We start from the raw sequence: 16,175 nt of genomic DNA, 5'->3' as shown, positions 1-16,175 counted from the left end.
AGGTTTTAAATATCAACATCAAAATTTCTTATCTATCTGGAACTATATGTTAATTTATGCTGACTTGTCTCCTATTTAAATCATAGGAATCTTGAATACTGTCATAAGATCCATCCTTTCTGATGTTATCTGCTGTGATGCATTTTTGAATATGCATTATCTGTTGACACAATAGAACTCTGGGTCAAATATCCTGTCTCACTTCTCTCCTCTGCAAGGCTAACTGCTTGGTTGGATTACTATATGGTTTCTCTTATATTCTCTTTGTGGTTTTCCTTTTTCCTCAGCTGAAATTAACCTGTGTAGAACCTGTATCCCTTCAACATTAGTTGAGTTTTGATTCAATTAAATTATTTAAGAATTTCAACCACCGGTTATTAAAGTAGGTATCCTCTATTTCAGGGGACATCATTGAGTGTCTATAAAAAAACATTCAGTCCCTTTTCTTGGCAACAGTCAATATGTTTCTTTCAAGTATCCATAGAACAACAAAAGTATCCTTGTCTCTATTATGATTGTAAATTTTAATTAATATAGATCAATTATAGCATTCCATTTTCCCTAAAAATGTTATCTGAAGCATTGTGATGACATATTTTAGACCAAATAAATGTGATGAGATGGCCTTTTGAGACAGAGGATTGGAGTAGATACACTATCACTATCTCAAAAATAGTCAAAAATTAGTTACTACTCATTCTTTACTTTTTTTGTTTGTTTTTTTGGTCTGCATATGATTATTGTTGATTTTAACATCAAGAACCACTCTGTCTAGTGGCCAGGAGAAAAATAGCCAGAATATAAGGTCAAAGCATTGAGAAGGTAGAACAAAAAAGAGGTGTAACTAGAAGAGAAAGAAGTTTAAAATAGATGCAAATAAAAATAGATACATGATTTTAATTAAAAAATTAATAATTAGCAACCTTAAATTATTTATAAAAGGGTATGTTATGAAATATCTTACATTTCTGATTGATTCCTGTATAGAAGCAATAGATAAACTTCTGCCTTCATGAACACACTAAAAGCGAGATAGGCAGCTCTCATTTCTTTCACATTCTAATGTTAAAGCTCTATGTTTCTCCATGGTTCCAGATGGAACTGTCATCTAGAAAAACAAATACTCTAAATTTATTTCTGTATTAATCAAATGTGAAGTTTTCCCGTATGTTCATAACACAAAATCCTTGTATGCAATAGTTGGAAATAAATTTTTCTTGCTTGATCAAAAACTTTTATTAAGGTGGCAAAATAATACAATGTCATAAATGTGCAATAATAATTTATTTGAACTTCATATGAAAGGGAATTTGACATTCATTTATTATGGGGCTTCAATAATGTTGTTTCCCTTGATTAGGTTATTTGTGCTCCTTTTATAATACGTTTACAATTTTCAGTTTCATTTTTTTTTGAGTAATAAGAATTTAAAATTATCTTCTATATATTACATTACCATCCACTATCATTTTGACTATGTTTCTAGCTAATTGACAAATGTTCTGATATTTTCATTGTGTTTAAAACATCTTGCCTTATTAATGAGTCCCAATAGAACAGTATTTTTCCCCTGCAGAAACAATGTAAGTGAGCAGTCAATATGTCAATAAGTGAGCAGTTCTGTGTGTTTTCAAAGGAGAGTAGCTATTTTGGTAGTTTGTTCAATGGAGCATGAATCTACCATACTTGTCCATACTTGTCCGCATTTTCTTTTCATTTTGAGTAAACACAGTATCCTTAAGTGTTGGATTATGTAGACTTATTCAAATAAACTGCTATTAAAATAATTATATATTCCCAATGTTTAAATGTATTACAATCTATAGTTTCCCCCAGTTTACATAGAAATAAAATAGGGGTAATTACTTAAAAATGGTAAATTTTTTTATGTTATAGAATACAATAAATATAAAATATTTGAAATGCAAACTTCAATACAAATGTGAATTATAAAATTCTAACGTGAGAATTGAGTATAAAAACTGAAAACATTCCAACCTGATCATTCTCAGGTGATGTTCAGATGTTTATCTCATTATTGCTTGATTGTGTATTAGTAGATTATTTATAGTATACAGTCTTTATTTTTTTAATACTCAACATGTAAAATACAATTCTTGGTTTGCTATTTTAATTTTATGTTGCTTTTTTCTTGTCTGCTGTTATAAAATGAATTCCAAAGCACTGTAAATTTCTATATTCTAGAGCTTGGGATTGGTAAGGAAAGATAAAATCAAACAAGAGTGACTGGATGTCTCATTCTTCCTTTAGGCTGTTATTTTAAAGAGTTTCCCAAGTATTACCAGTTGGCACACTTAAAATTAAATCATTTAGTTTTTTATCCAATAGTATTAATAGTATTTCTTCATAAAACAGCTTATTGATATTGAATATTTACCATGCTAGATACAGTTTCATGGTGTTTAAATATATTAGACATTAATATTGTCAGTATTGCCAAGGAAATCAGGTTTTACTTTTTTTAATCTTCATTTTATAGATGTGAAAAATTAGGCAAAAGAGGTTAAACAACCTGATCCAATAGTTAGAAAATGGTGGAGTCATGGTTCGTACTTGGTCTGTCTGTAGAAGCTGTACTGTTAGTACATTAACTATTAAGCATACAAAAAGGAAATAAATCAGTTTAAGTTTGATATTTTAGACATTAAAACGGATTTGGAGCTTGATCCTGTTTTAATTTTGTGTGTGCACAGTTGGTAAGAAAAGCATGAAATTTCAATTTCCCCCTCTTCCTTCTTCCATTCCATCTCTCCTAATGCTATAAAAAAAATTTCCATGGAAGAAAACAAAATGGATTATTACAAAGAGTGATAACTGAGTCCTACAGTCATGAAAACTACAGGTAACAAAATAGAGGATAAAAGGAAATCTTAACCACCCCTACTGCTTTTCTTAGATATTAAACTGAATGAACAACTTCACTAAGAGTAGCATTTAAAAAAGATACTCCTGAAAGGAAAAGAGACGAAACAAAACAGAAAGAAAATATTCTAATAATCTCAAAGTCATCCTCCATTTTGAGTGAGTATATATGAGAGTATTTTAAAACTGTAATGAACTATATATCCTGCATTCTCTCCCACAAAAAAATCTGCTGAACAAAACATTTAGATGCTTATGGCCAGCTTCACAGAAGAATTAATGATGGGCTTGTCTTTGCAGCAGAAATGCTTTTTATAAAATTGTGTCAAAATTAAATCTTAACCAATATATCACTAAATACCAGTAATGAATACCTCAGTTATTCTGAATTCTAGTTACAAAAATCTTCCATTAATAAGAAATTTGCTGTATCTCTCAAGAGGAAAAGGTAAAGCAAGAAGAGAAACTCACATTAGAGATAGAACTTATAAGTGAAATTTAATGATTGTATTGTTTAATAAACAAAGATTAAAAAACTCAAGAGCCTTCCATGCTTGTCCTGCTATTATTATTTGGAAAATAATTTTGATCTCTAAGTTTTCAGATTCCTCTTCTATAACTTGTTCATACCAGAGAAGATTTATTTTTCAAATTTTCAAGAATATGAAAAATAATTAACCTGTTAATATACCCTTATTATAAACATAAAAACAATTAATTTGTTTTGAAAATTATCAAATTCAATAAAAATAAGTATAAAAATGTACATTCTATAATACGGTTTTAACAACTATATTATTGTTTTCAATAAATTTGTTTTATATAAAACCTTTATATTTGATCTAGCATTTTCTGAGTAAAGTATTAAAACAAATTATTTAAACATACACATCAATTATAACTTTATCAATTTCCAGTATTGTCGTTAATCAAGATTTTTCTTAATTCTTATATTCAATAATCTCTCAATGTAAGAAATAATTTAACTTATATTGTTAACTAACTTAATTATTTAATTGTACTTAATTTTATTGACATAAAGCATAAGGAAAATCAGTAACCAATTCAATAATCAACCTGATTATTAAATAATTTTGATTAATTAATCATTAAGTATTAATGGCTTTGTAATTAATTTAGCAATTGTGTTAGAAGGAAATTGGAAGTATGATAAAGGCAATTTTTTTAAACTGAGGAAAATGTATTTAAAATATTTTTCTAATATACATAACACTTTTCCTTGTAAGTACCAGGAGAAGAAAAAGAGAAAACAAAAACAAAAGCTAAACAATAGAACTAGTAAATTTTCAATATTCATATAGAGTGACAGACTTTAGTTACTTCAAGATGTTTTTGATTCATATAGGTTGAAGCTAATTTTATACAGCATTTTTAGTGCAACTGTGGTTTGACTGTGACCCATCACCAGGTCCGGTGTGAGACATTTTTTTTTTTTGGTACTGGGGATAGAACCCAGAGGCACTTAATCACTGAACCACATACCCAGCCCTTGTTTGTATCACATTTAGAGACTGGATCTTGCTGAGTTGCTTAGGGCCTCACTAAGTTGCTGAGGCTGACTTTGAACTCAAAATCCTCATGCCTCAGCCTCCTGAGCCACTGGGATTACAGGCATGTGCCACTGTGCCTGGTAGGTGTGGAATAGTCTACTTATGGTATCATGTCTGCTCCAAAAAAGTTTAGGAGTTTGGAGCATTTGGGGATTTGAATTTTCAGATTAGGAATGCTCAACCTGTAAAATAAATGCTAATTTAAGTTTGTTGCTAGCAGATGCCAACAAACTTTCTTTACCCGAGCTAAAAGCCACTAAGTATTAAGGTCAGAACCAGCATGATTCTACTGCATGGTTAGACTTAATTTATTGAATAATACTATCATGAAATCCAAAGAAACCTTCCTAAGTCCTTCCAAAATTTTCCAAGTGTTTCTCCAGTGGCAGAAACTGTTGCCCCTTCAGTCCTTTTTTAGTGGCTAGCTTTTGCAATGTTTCTTGACTTTTTTTGTTTCTTCTTTTGCTCTTTCTCCTTGGCTTCAGTCAGCTTGACTGATTTCTAGAACATTACAGCACTTGCAAGGAATACTGGAGTAAGGTCCCAAATAACAGTGGTAAAGAAGCCATATGGGTCCTTTGCAGCCCATTCCACAACATATTCAGCACAAGCCTTGATGTCAGACATCTTTGTAGCAGTCTAAAGAAAATTTATGCTTGAGTAGTGATCTCTAATTTTGTCAGGGGATTATCAGTGAGCCAATCCCAATTTCAGATGACCCTTTGTTATTTGCCTTCTTCTTGAGTTCCACCATACATTTCTGAGAGATTTAAGTTTCTTTTGTCTTTCCTTCCTTCCTTCCCACAAGCTGGCCTTCGACCCTTGGTGGTCACATTTATCCTTGGCCTGGGCCAAGGCAAGCACAGGCCCTTGACCCTCTACCCTTCTCCCGCCGTTGACTGGGCAGAGCTTGCAGAGTGGGACTCCAGGACCCCTATCACCTTTCCACACCTTGCACTGTGCCCACCATGGCTTGGCCCAGCAGACACCACCACCAACAGCCTGCATTGCCCCCAGACTCAGGTTCCCACTCCCAAGTCAACACTACCTGATGTCAGCTCTCATATGGAATAAAATATTTATTTCCTGTGTCACCAGATAAATGCCAACAGATCGGTAGAAGTTTTGCAATCAGTTGTACCCTTGTATCACATGTGTTCATCAGAGAAATGAAGTTAATTTTTCCCTGTATTTGCCAAAAACCTGGTGGGTGAAAGGAAGTAAAAATACCAACTAGAAAGAAAGGCAATGCTTAGTGGGATAGAAGGAGAGCAGCAAAAGAACTAGGTCAAAACTGTTTCTTGACAAATGTTTTGATGTGGAAATTATACTGATAATAAGCTCAAGCAGCCTCAGTGTCTGGCAGACGTATCCCTATATAACAGAATATTCAACAGAAGTTCCTAAAGTGAGGGTTGAGGGAGTTGAAATCAAACTGTTTGCAAGTGCCAGTGGAGCACCCTTGGGAAATCCCAGAAATCCCTGGAGTTGGTATGTGTTCATTTTCTATTTCTGCTGTAAACAAACTGTCCTAAACTTTATGACTTAGTACCATTTATTTTCTTACCATTCTGGATGTCAGAACTTAAACTGGCTTGAAAAGGTTTTGTTCCTTCTGTACACTAGAAGAGAGAATCTATTTCTTTATATTTCACGGCTTCTAGAGTCTGCCCACCTTCCTTGCTCAACACTCAGACCTCCCCTTCCATTCTCACACTTCCTTCTCTTATTGCATCAGTGGTCTTTCTCTTTCACTTATAAGGTCCCCATGATACATTCAGCTTTTGGATAAATCAGGGTAATTTCTTCTTCATCATCATCATCATCATCACCACCATCATCACTATCTCTTCTCTTTCTTTTGGAATCTCAAGATCCTTAACCACAAAGTTTCTTTTGCTCTGTAAGGTAAGATATTCACAGGTATCTTGGATCACAGATATTATTGGGTTGCCACTTAACTTTTTTTCCCTTTGGCCTACTGTAGGTTATACTTCTTTTTAAATCTTAGGATTCCTTATTAGTCTAGGCATGAAAACTTTATAAATAAAATTTTAAAATCTTAAGAAAAATAATATTCCAATAGGAAAACAACAAAAAAGTACAAAATTTTCTCTAAAAAATTTAGAAGTATAAAATTGCATACATGTATTTACCAAATGAACACACATTAATTCAGTTTATTTCTTTAAGTTAATTATATTTGACTCCCATAAAAATAATTAAAATATAATTTGCTAATTTTTGAGTAAGTTGTGCTCTAATCTAACCTGACTGTAAATTTTAGTCATATTAATTTGCTGTCACTTTAAATGGGGCCTTACATATTACTTTTAGTTAATTCACTCTCCATATATGGAGAGACCAGAATTGGACAATGTAAATTAAAATTCTCATAAAATAAAGGAAAGGAAAGGAAAGAAAAATATAAAACTACACCCCAAACTTTGTTGAGAAAAATTCACACAAATGAAGGGGAAAAAAACCAACAACACTGTTTAGAGATTAGCTTCTGAGAATGATTTTCACAAGAGATATCTTATATTTTTAAAAAAATGAGCTATCATTGTTAAACTCAATCTACACAGTATAAACAAACATAAAATTCAGTCCTCATGTTAACTATTAAGCACTGGCATGGGGGTTCATAAGACATAACCAGACATTCTTCTGTAGGAGTCTCTTGGCTCACAAGAACTCATTTTGGAAAGAAAGAAACTGGGGTCATGTGCATTTGAACAATAGATTCGTAATAAAAAACCACATGAGCTTGAGGAAATGATTTCCTTGAACTGGCCCAATTTGCAAAAGGAAGTGAAATTGAATTTTTGGGCCAAAGCATTTAATAACTATATAAACAATAGAGCTGAAAATGTGTTATTGTAAACCTGCAACCAAGAAACTGAATAAAGAAAATGTATGCAACCTGCTACTAGTGATTAGCAAAGCCCTCTTCAATAATCCTTTATATTTACCTCTTCCTCTAAAACCAATTGTGTTGGGTCTGTTTCTATCCAATCATGCTGCGGTTTTTATATATCAGGCTGATGCTAATTTATTTGAACATAAAGGTAATATAGCACTTGTCTGTATGTGCCAGGTTTCAGTTTTTAAGTTTGAAATCATATCAAAGAAGTGCATTAAAAAAATAAGAACTTGCATCATAGACTATGTTTCTAGTTGAAACACATTTTAAGAATGGAATAGGTCCTCATATCAATTTTATGCACCAATTTAAAAAATCCTCTATCTTTACCCTTTGCTCTAGACACTGATAAAACCACCAGTGTCACGCAGCCTTTGCAGACCAAACCAAACAGCACCTCTCTTAGGGTCAACACTGCCTTGAGGCTTTTCGGATTTGACATGTGAATATCCTGAAAACTCTTCCACCCTCACTCTGATGCAAACTGGAAGTAACCCATCTACTGATTCTGTAGGGCCATTTTTGGAAAAGTGAAAAGGAGTCAGTTTCAAAGATCTTTTCTTCTAGGCAACTGATTCTAGGACACCATACATAAAATTTATCAATAATTCTTTAATGATCCTTTGTCAGTCATTTACTTTAGTGGTCAACTAAGTGATACATCCTTGTACTGACATTTCCTTCTTTTCTTCCCTATTATCTTTCCTGGAAACTAGTCTACTCCCCTAATTTTGTCCTCAATAATCTATATATATGAAATCTTGGTTTTAAGATTAAAAAATTCTGCTATAAAAATGAAATGGAAGACGAGTTCTAAGAAAAATAAACACCATAAATATGGCTTCCTATGGATGACAATGGTTTGTTAATATATTCATGCTGTTTCAGGAACCTGGAATACTACTTGTTCCTTTGGATTTGAGCACAAATCAAAATATTTTGCCAAAAAAAAGGAAGCAAATATTCCATTGAAATAGTTGATATATTTGAATATCATAAATCCAGTTTAGTTATACATAGAAAATATGATTTCTTATTCACATATTTAGATTTTTATGTTATATTTTATATTTCTGAGTTTGTATGCCTAAGACAATTTTTAGTTTATGAACTATTGATAACCAGAAGTGGTCATATTTTACTGACATATAAAGAATGCAGAAGTGAACATAATTTACTGAAGTGTGAAATATGAACAGGTCAAATGTTCCCAAATGGAAACAATCTTTGGAACAAAAAATTATATATCTGCCCACCAAATTCAATAAATGGATAGTGTTTAAATACAGAGGTAGTTGATTTTCTTTGACTATAGAAGTAATGCATGCTTATGTCATTAAACTTCTACAAACTTTATTTTTATTCTGAAAATAGCATCTAGTTTTGCATATTTCATGGGATCTTAAAAGATGGAAAATCTATATTAGCTAAGATAATCAATTGAGATTCAAAGGGGAAAAGTAGGTGTTTTTATTTATGCCTATTCAATACTGAAGAAATAAAAATATTTAGAATTTTTTTTTGGTTTAAAAAAATTGGTTAAAAGATGTTCAAGTCTTCTGTTTTTCTTATGTGAAATATAACATTGGAAAATTTGATCATCCTTTATATTAGAGATGCTTATTTTTAAGTTTTGAATTTCACATTATTGAAATATGTATTTTATCTTAAAGATAATAAAAACATTGCTAATAATGTGCACATATACATAGTAACAATTCATCAGCCATTTCCTGTTGTTAAATTTTCCACTGGTAAAAACATTACAATCATTACTTCTTTCTTATGTTTTTTTTCCAAACCTGAAAATGGCATAGGACAATGTCAATGACAGAGTGCTTTTAGATCTCACTTTGCTTTCAATTAGAAAATTATTAAAACTTAATCTAAAGAAAAAACGTGTTCACGTACACTCAGTGATACATTAAAAAATAGCACAGTGTAGCACTGAAGGGTGTTTAAGTCAGTTTTTTAATGTCTATGAACAAAAGACCTAAGAAGAACAATTTTAGAGGCTCATGGTTGAGGTTCACAGTTTAGGAGGTCTCAGTCAACTCCATTGCTCTGGGCCCAAGGTGAGGCAGAACATCAAGGCAAAAGGTCGTAGTGGAGAAAAACAGCTCTGGACATGGCACCAGGAAGCCAAGAGAGAAAAATCAGTTCTCACCAGGGATGAAGGCAGGGCCCCAATGACCCACCTTCTCCAGTCACATCCTACCTGCCTAGAGTTAACATGCAGTTAATCCACTGATTAGGTTATAGCTCTCATCAGTAAGAACATATAAATAGAAGCAGTAAATCAGAAAAGAATGAAGTTACTGTGCCTGAATTTTACATTTGCCTTTGATAGTGGGATAAAGGTAAAATAAAAAGGGAATTTTATCATTCATATGCTTCATTTGATCATGAAAGAGGACGTTATCCAGTGCTTTAGGAAATATAATGCTGTTTTATAATGAAAAACAGTGTAAACTAAAAATGTCACAAAGATTTTATATAGAAAACTTTGAATAAAGTAATAAATAATATCTTCAAAACAACTTTATAGTAACTGAAGTGGTGAATATTTAATTACTGTATACTATACAGTCCCTTAATGAAAATTAAGAGAATAAGAAAACTCATCTTAATCAAGGAGAAATTGTGAAGAATTAAAAAAATGTGGCCAAACCTGATGCAAGCATAAAATGTAAATATTGTGTCTCTTAGATGAACTTTAGTCTCTAAAAAGTCACTGGGTTTGATTTTCAGCACCACATATAAACAAACAAAATAAAGTCCATCGACAACTAAAAAAATTTTTTTTAAGAAAAAGAGTATGTCCTTTAAAAAAAAGTATCATTTCTCGTTCAAGCTTGGATGGGAATACATAACTGGCAGCTACTGTTAATATCTGGAGGGCTGGTATTTTGGATTGTTGAGAATGGTACCCACATGCCTTGGAAATCAGATGAGCAAATAAAAATATTGGCATTGGAAGTCTACCCATTACTCCCAATTGAATGGACAACTACTTCCCTCTTCCCAGACATAGTAATTTTAGAAAGAAGTAATTTTATTCAGGTGGCTCTTTGGATATGCTCAAACAGGAGAATTTGCATGTTTCTCATACTTCTGTAAATTAGGGCAAATGAGAAATAACTTTGTCTCAGAAAATTTCTAAAAGAGCCATTCAATCCTTCAGCAAATATATATTAATTGCTTACTCTCTATAATGCACTGTGCTCAGTTCCAAGAAACTCAGGGTTCAGACAGAGAAATGCATATGGCCATAACAGCAGTGAGGATTGTAGTTAGGAAATACAGAACAGTGTGAGAACACAGGGAAAAAAAGATGGATTTGATGTTACCATTAATATCTGAAGTATGTATTTCATTTGTAAGAATTTCTAAATTTATGTAAACAAAAGAAAAAAGTATAAATGACTAAAATGATGTAACATTATAAGGTTCTCAATTTTTATTTTTCTTTAGGACCGACTTTGTAATATCACATCAAAATCCTCTATCCTCTTTGATTAATGAATGGAAGACAATTTCTTCCCTTCCCCTTATGGCTCATATTTTCTATTAAGGTATTCATTCAAACTGTCTCTTCTCTCAGGAGGTCTTTCCTGGCTACCTGACAGTCCTGGACCTCTTACTTGGCCTCATCCAATTCACCTTTTGTAGCACAAATCACCCATTGGATATTATATCATATATTTGTTTTCTATTCTTTACACACTATCTGCCAAGATCAAAAAGCAAATTTTGTTTTCACTCTTCTTTCACAGCAGTTAGAAGAGTGTCTTGCATTTATTACTAGCTCAGTAAATATTTAGTGAAAGAGTAAATTAATGCACTACTGGGCTTCTAAATTTACCTTAGAGTGTTTTCAGAAACAAAACAATATCCGACTATATAACCAAAATTATTTTGTGTGTGTGCACGTGTGTGTGTGTGTGTGTGTGTGTGTGTGTGTGTGTGTGTGATATTGGAGCAGAATTGGTCTTTGTGAACTCAGTCTATATATTCAAATAAATTTATAAATAAATTTATAAATTAAGATAGATTGCATGCACAGGAACAGAATTTTACTACAGTTTAATAATAATTATTTTCATGAGGGTAGTACTTGATAAAATAGACTGCAATTTGAAGGAGGGAGGTTTTGATAGAATGATGAGAATTGTAAGACATGAGCAGATTTGTCAGAAACTTGCTTAGATACATAAATTTGGATAAAACATTCAAAAGAGTTTCACTCAGAGTTCAAATGAGACAGCTCTGCTGGATGCTAAGAACTGAACAAGGTAAAGGAGAAAAGCTTCTTGTCCTTAAAATAGTTCATTGTTAATATATATTTCAAATTTTATGTAATTTCTTCTAGGATAAACAGTATAAAATTAACACTAATAAATGAGATAAGATATGATCAAGGTTTATTTCAGAGTGCCTAGACTGAGAGTCAGCACATGTTTGAAAGTAATTATAACAGATGTTGTAATAGGTGATGATTTCCTGGATTAAGACAGTGGGAATGGAATGAGCCATAATTGAAAGATAATCCTGAGAAATTGGAATAAGTGAAGAGTTTTTTGCTAGTAAAAGAAATAGAAGCTATGGTGACTTTAGTAGCTCTTTGACAGACGAATTGCTGTATGATGCCACCAGCATAAAATACTGCACTCAGAGTAATAAGTGCAGTAGAGATAATTAGTTTCACCCTACTTGTGCTAAGGCTAAGGCATTGTTTCCAATTAGGGTTATTTATTGGATTGACTTTAAAAAATTGTGCTTGAATTTAGCAAGGAAAGAATTCACAGAGATATACTCTGCTAGGGCATTTATTTTTCATAATGAAATGAAGTTCTTCACGATTGCACTAAATCTCATTAAAGGAGTTGAAGTAAAGAGGACATAAGTTGCATATCAAATTAAGTCCCAACATTTGATAACATCCTACTGTCAATGCTGCTAAACGACTAAACAAAAAATTCAAACAAAATTCCATAGGACACCAGATGCAAGTTCTATTATTTTATATTCTACCATTTGGAAATTATCTCTTTTTAGAAAATATTAATGAAATTTTTGACTTGTATCTACAAAACCCCAAATAGTACATAATTTTAGCTATTTGTATCAATATTATCAAAAGTGTATAATGGGAAAGTTTGAGAATTGTTAAATTGTAACTCAAGCGTTTTGAGACTAGATATTGGTTCAAGATCAGAGCATATAGAATGAAGAAGAGGAGATATTAATTTGAATTTTAAAATTATATATAGCATTTTCTTGGGGTAGAAAATCTTTTTTTGTTTAACATTGATTTATATGAAATCATAGATCTAATTTTATTGCTAATAATATTGTTTTTATTTTGTTAGATTACATAATGAAAAGGAAAATAAGAATTTTAAATGATTGATATAATTTAAATACTCTACATTTTCATATTTGTTAAAGAAATGAAAATAAATCATCCACATTGCATCTATATTTTAAACAACGAAGGAAATAATGAACTGCTCTAAGAAAATTCTGACTATTCTTATAGTAGTTAAGGAAATAGCCAATATGATGATGGAAATGTGTTCATGTGAGATTGTCTGGTTCTCCACTTATAAAAACTACTTGTGATCTTCCTGTGTTTGTTTCACTAAGACACCCATATGCTGGTCATACTCCAGCAAAATTATTGTTTGGAACAAAAACGTAAAGTGGCATTTTAATGACCTCCTTATACATATGGAAGATGAGAAATTCTAATAAAAGTGTGTCTTCATTGATAATTAACAAAAGAATTCCATCCTTTCATAGACTTAAGTCACTAGATAATTTGATTTGAATCTTCAGTGATCTTGGAAAGCTCATGTGTTATGAGATGCCGGAATATTCAGAGGTAAACAATTAGATTACAAGCACTTCACCTTGTTGGTGTATTAATCCACCTGATGCATTAATAATTTAAATGGATGACTGGGTGGTAACTATAGGAACTACAGGTAGGAGGGTATGACTGGAGGAAATAGGTCACCAATATCTTCATTTTACTTTTTGTCTTTTTTCTCCACTCCTTATAAGAAGAAGGGTAGAAGGAACTACAAAGTTTGGAAACATAAAAAAAGACAGTTTCAGATTTAGGGATACTCCCAGGACAGAGATAAACTGGTCTATGTTGTATCAGTATAGCCCATAAGATGTGTCACCTGTCATTTATCTCAGTGATCTATACTGTCAGAATATAACAGTGCACATTATTTCAAGAAGAGATAGAGTAGGCACCGATTATTATGACACAATTTTAAAACAATAGGAAAATCACCTTTTTATGTTGGAGACCTGAGGGAAAAGAATTTGAAAATACAGAAGAAGCAGGAAAACTTATTGTCCTTATTTTATAGGAACTTAAGGGCTGTAGTTAGATGAAGAAAATTAATGAAGTTGATACAACCATTATGTATGCCTTGTGAATTTTGTGTTCATTCAGACTGTTTTTCTTTTCCTTTTTGGAAGGCAAATATAAGTGATTTGCAACTTCCAAATATGATATTTAGGAGTTGGAGTATTAGAAATAGATCTTATGTAGCCAGGATAATATATGTGATATTGTATAGTATATCTAACAGGGAATCTATACGTTAAATGCAAAAATTAAAAAAAAAATAGACAAGTAGTCTAATTTCTATTGAGGCATTTTTATTCTTAAGAATTTTTAAACAATTTCTGAGAATGCATACAAACATATTACATTTAAAATATTTGTCATTTAAAAATCTCTTGTTTTTCAGATGTGAAAGCCAAGGTTATATTACAAATAAATCTATATGAATATGGCTGGCTTCAAGTGGAATGCAATGTAATTTATTTTTAAAATGCACAAAAATATTTATAAATATCCCACTGAATGACATAATTATATGAAGATTATACTATATAAATCTTCTCAAAAATTTCAACAAAATATCATCTGTGTGATATAGTGTATGCATTATTGTGAATATTTTTTTATTCATAACAGGAAGCAAGGGACTAATTGATACTACTCTCTTTTAAGTTAAAAATATTCCTTTTAATGCAGGAAATAATTTCTCTTCCTCCTCCTCCTTCCTTTTTCTCCCTGTTTCTCTTGTCTTCCCTTTCTCCTTCTTTCTTTTTGTACTTGGGTATTGAAACCAGAGACTGGCCCATGCTAGGCACATTTGTACCATTGAGAGACACTCGCAGCCCTTACGAAGAATTATATTCTTTTCTGGGGAGGGGAGGACCAGGGATTGAACCCAGGGGTGCTAAACCACTTAGGCACATCCCCAACTTTTAATTTTTTATTTTGAGAAAGGGTCTTGCTAAGTTGCTTAGGGTCTCGCTAAGATGCTGAGGCTGGCTTCTAATTTGCAATCCTCCTGCTTCAGCCTCCAGCACTGCCAGGATTACAGGTGTGCTCCACCACACTCAGCAAGAATTATATTATTAATATAATTTTAACAGTATATGTTTTGGAAAAATAAAAAAATTAAATGAAAATACGCAAAAACTATTTTAATTAAAATTTTATTGCTTTTGAATTATTATTAACCATAAAAATTTTTATCTTGAGAAACAAACTGAATGGACACTATTAGGTTTCACAAGTATTTATGTCAATCCTTGCAAAAAATATTTACTTCTCTAGAATTAAGAAATTACTTTGACAACAAACTATGTAGAACTCTGAATAAACTCATATTCCTGCATATAATTCATAATATAAAAAACTGTATTAATTCTATCAGCAGTCAAGTGGCCCAAAGCAAAGCTGTCATGTCCTTGAAATCTGTTTTGGTTGTAAAAATTCAAGTGCAATCTATGGTTGTTTTACTCAAGTATAGTTTCAAAAACTCACACTCTCCACAGTTTCTCTCAGAAAAGAGGCAAAACTGCCAGGAATATGGCAACAGAAGTCTTATTCATTAAACATATGTTCCATATGAAAAGGCATGGGATTTCCAAAGTCGTGATAACCATATGTTTTCATTTTAATGTCACATAAAAGAATTGTAAAAATTTATTTGCAAATGTGAAAGGATATTTAAATTAAAGCCAAGTTTTAATACTAGATATAATGTTGTAGATCATTGTATATCTCAACTAATGCTTAGAGATAATACAGATGTATACTTGTATATTTATATAAATTTATATATATATAATTTAAATTTATATATATATATATATTTTAAAGGGATATGCTCTTACATACAAAAACAACAAGAAAATTTTTTTCTACTATCTGCATGATAATGTAGAATTTTCTTTTCATTATTTTAATAAATTTGCTTTTCCTCTGTATATGCGAACCCTTATGGAATGAGTCAAAAACTCATTTTCCACCAAGTATACAGACATGGAATTTTCAAATGACTTCCATTAGAGCAAGATGAAACTATATAAAACAGAAAAAGCACATACAAACACACTCTGTGTAAAGAGGTACCAATATAGAGTTAAAATATAAAACTTGGAATAAGCACAACTATGATTCATTTTGAGATTTATTTGTATGTTTTGCATACATAAAAACTTACATATATGTCTAAATATTAATGTGCAACTTATAAACAAATGATAATATTGTCTCCAAACTGTACATACTTTCTTTTATTTCCAGAAACCATCAGCTTATCCTACCCCATCAAAACTCTCAATTGATTCACTTCTCATTTTCCCTGAAAAGAGAGGTAATCTATTGTCATCTTTTCTGTAGTTTTAAGAACAAGTCCTGTTCTTGCTTCTCATAAATGCCAACATTTTCACAAGTGGACTAGGTCAAT

Source organism: Sciurus carolinensis, chromosome 5 (genome assembly GCF_902686445.1).
Source record: "Sciurus carolinensis chromosome 5, mSciCar1.2, whole genome shotgun sequence".
Taxonomy (NCBI): Eukaryota; Metazoa; Chordata; class Mammalia; order Rodentia; family Sciuridae; genus Sciurus; species Sciurus carolinensis.
This window is presented reverse-complemented; position numbering follows the sequence as displayed.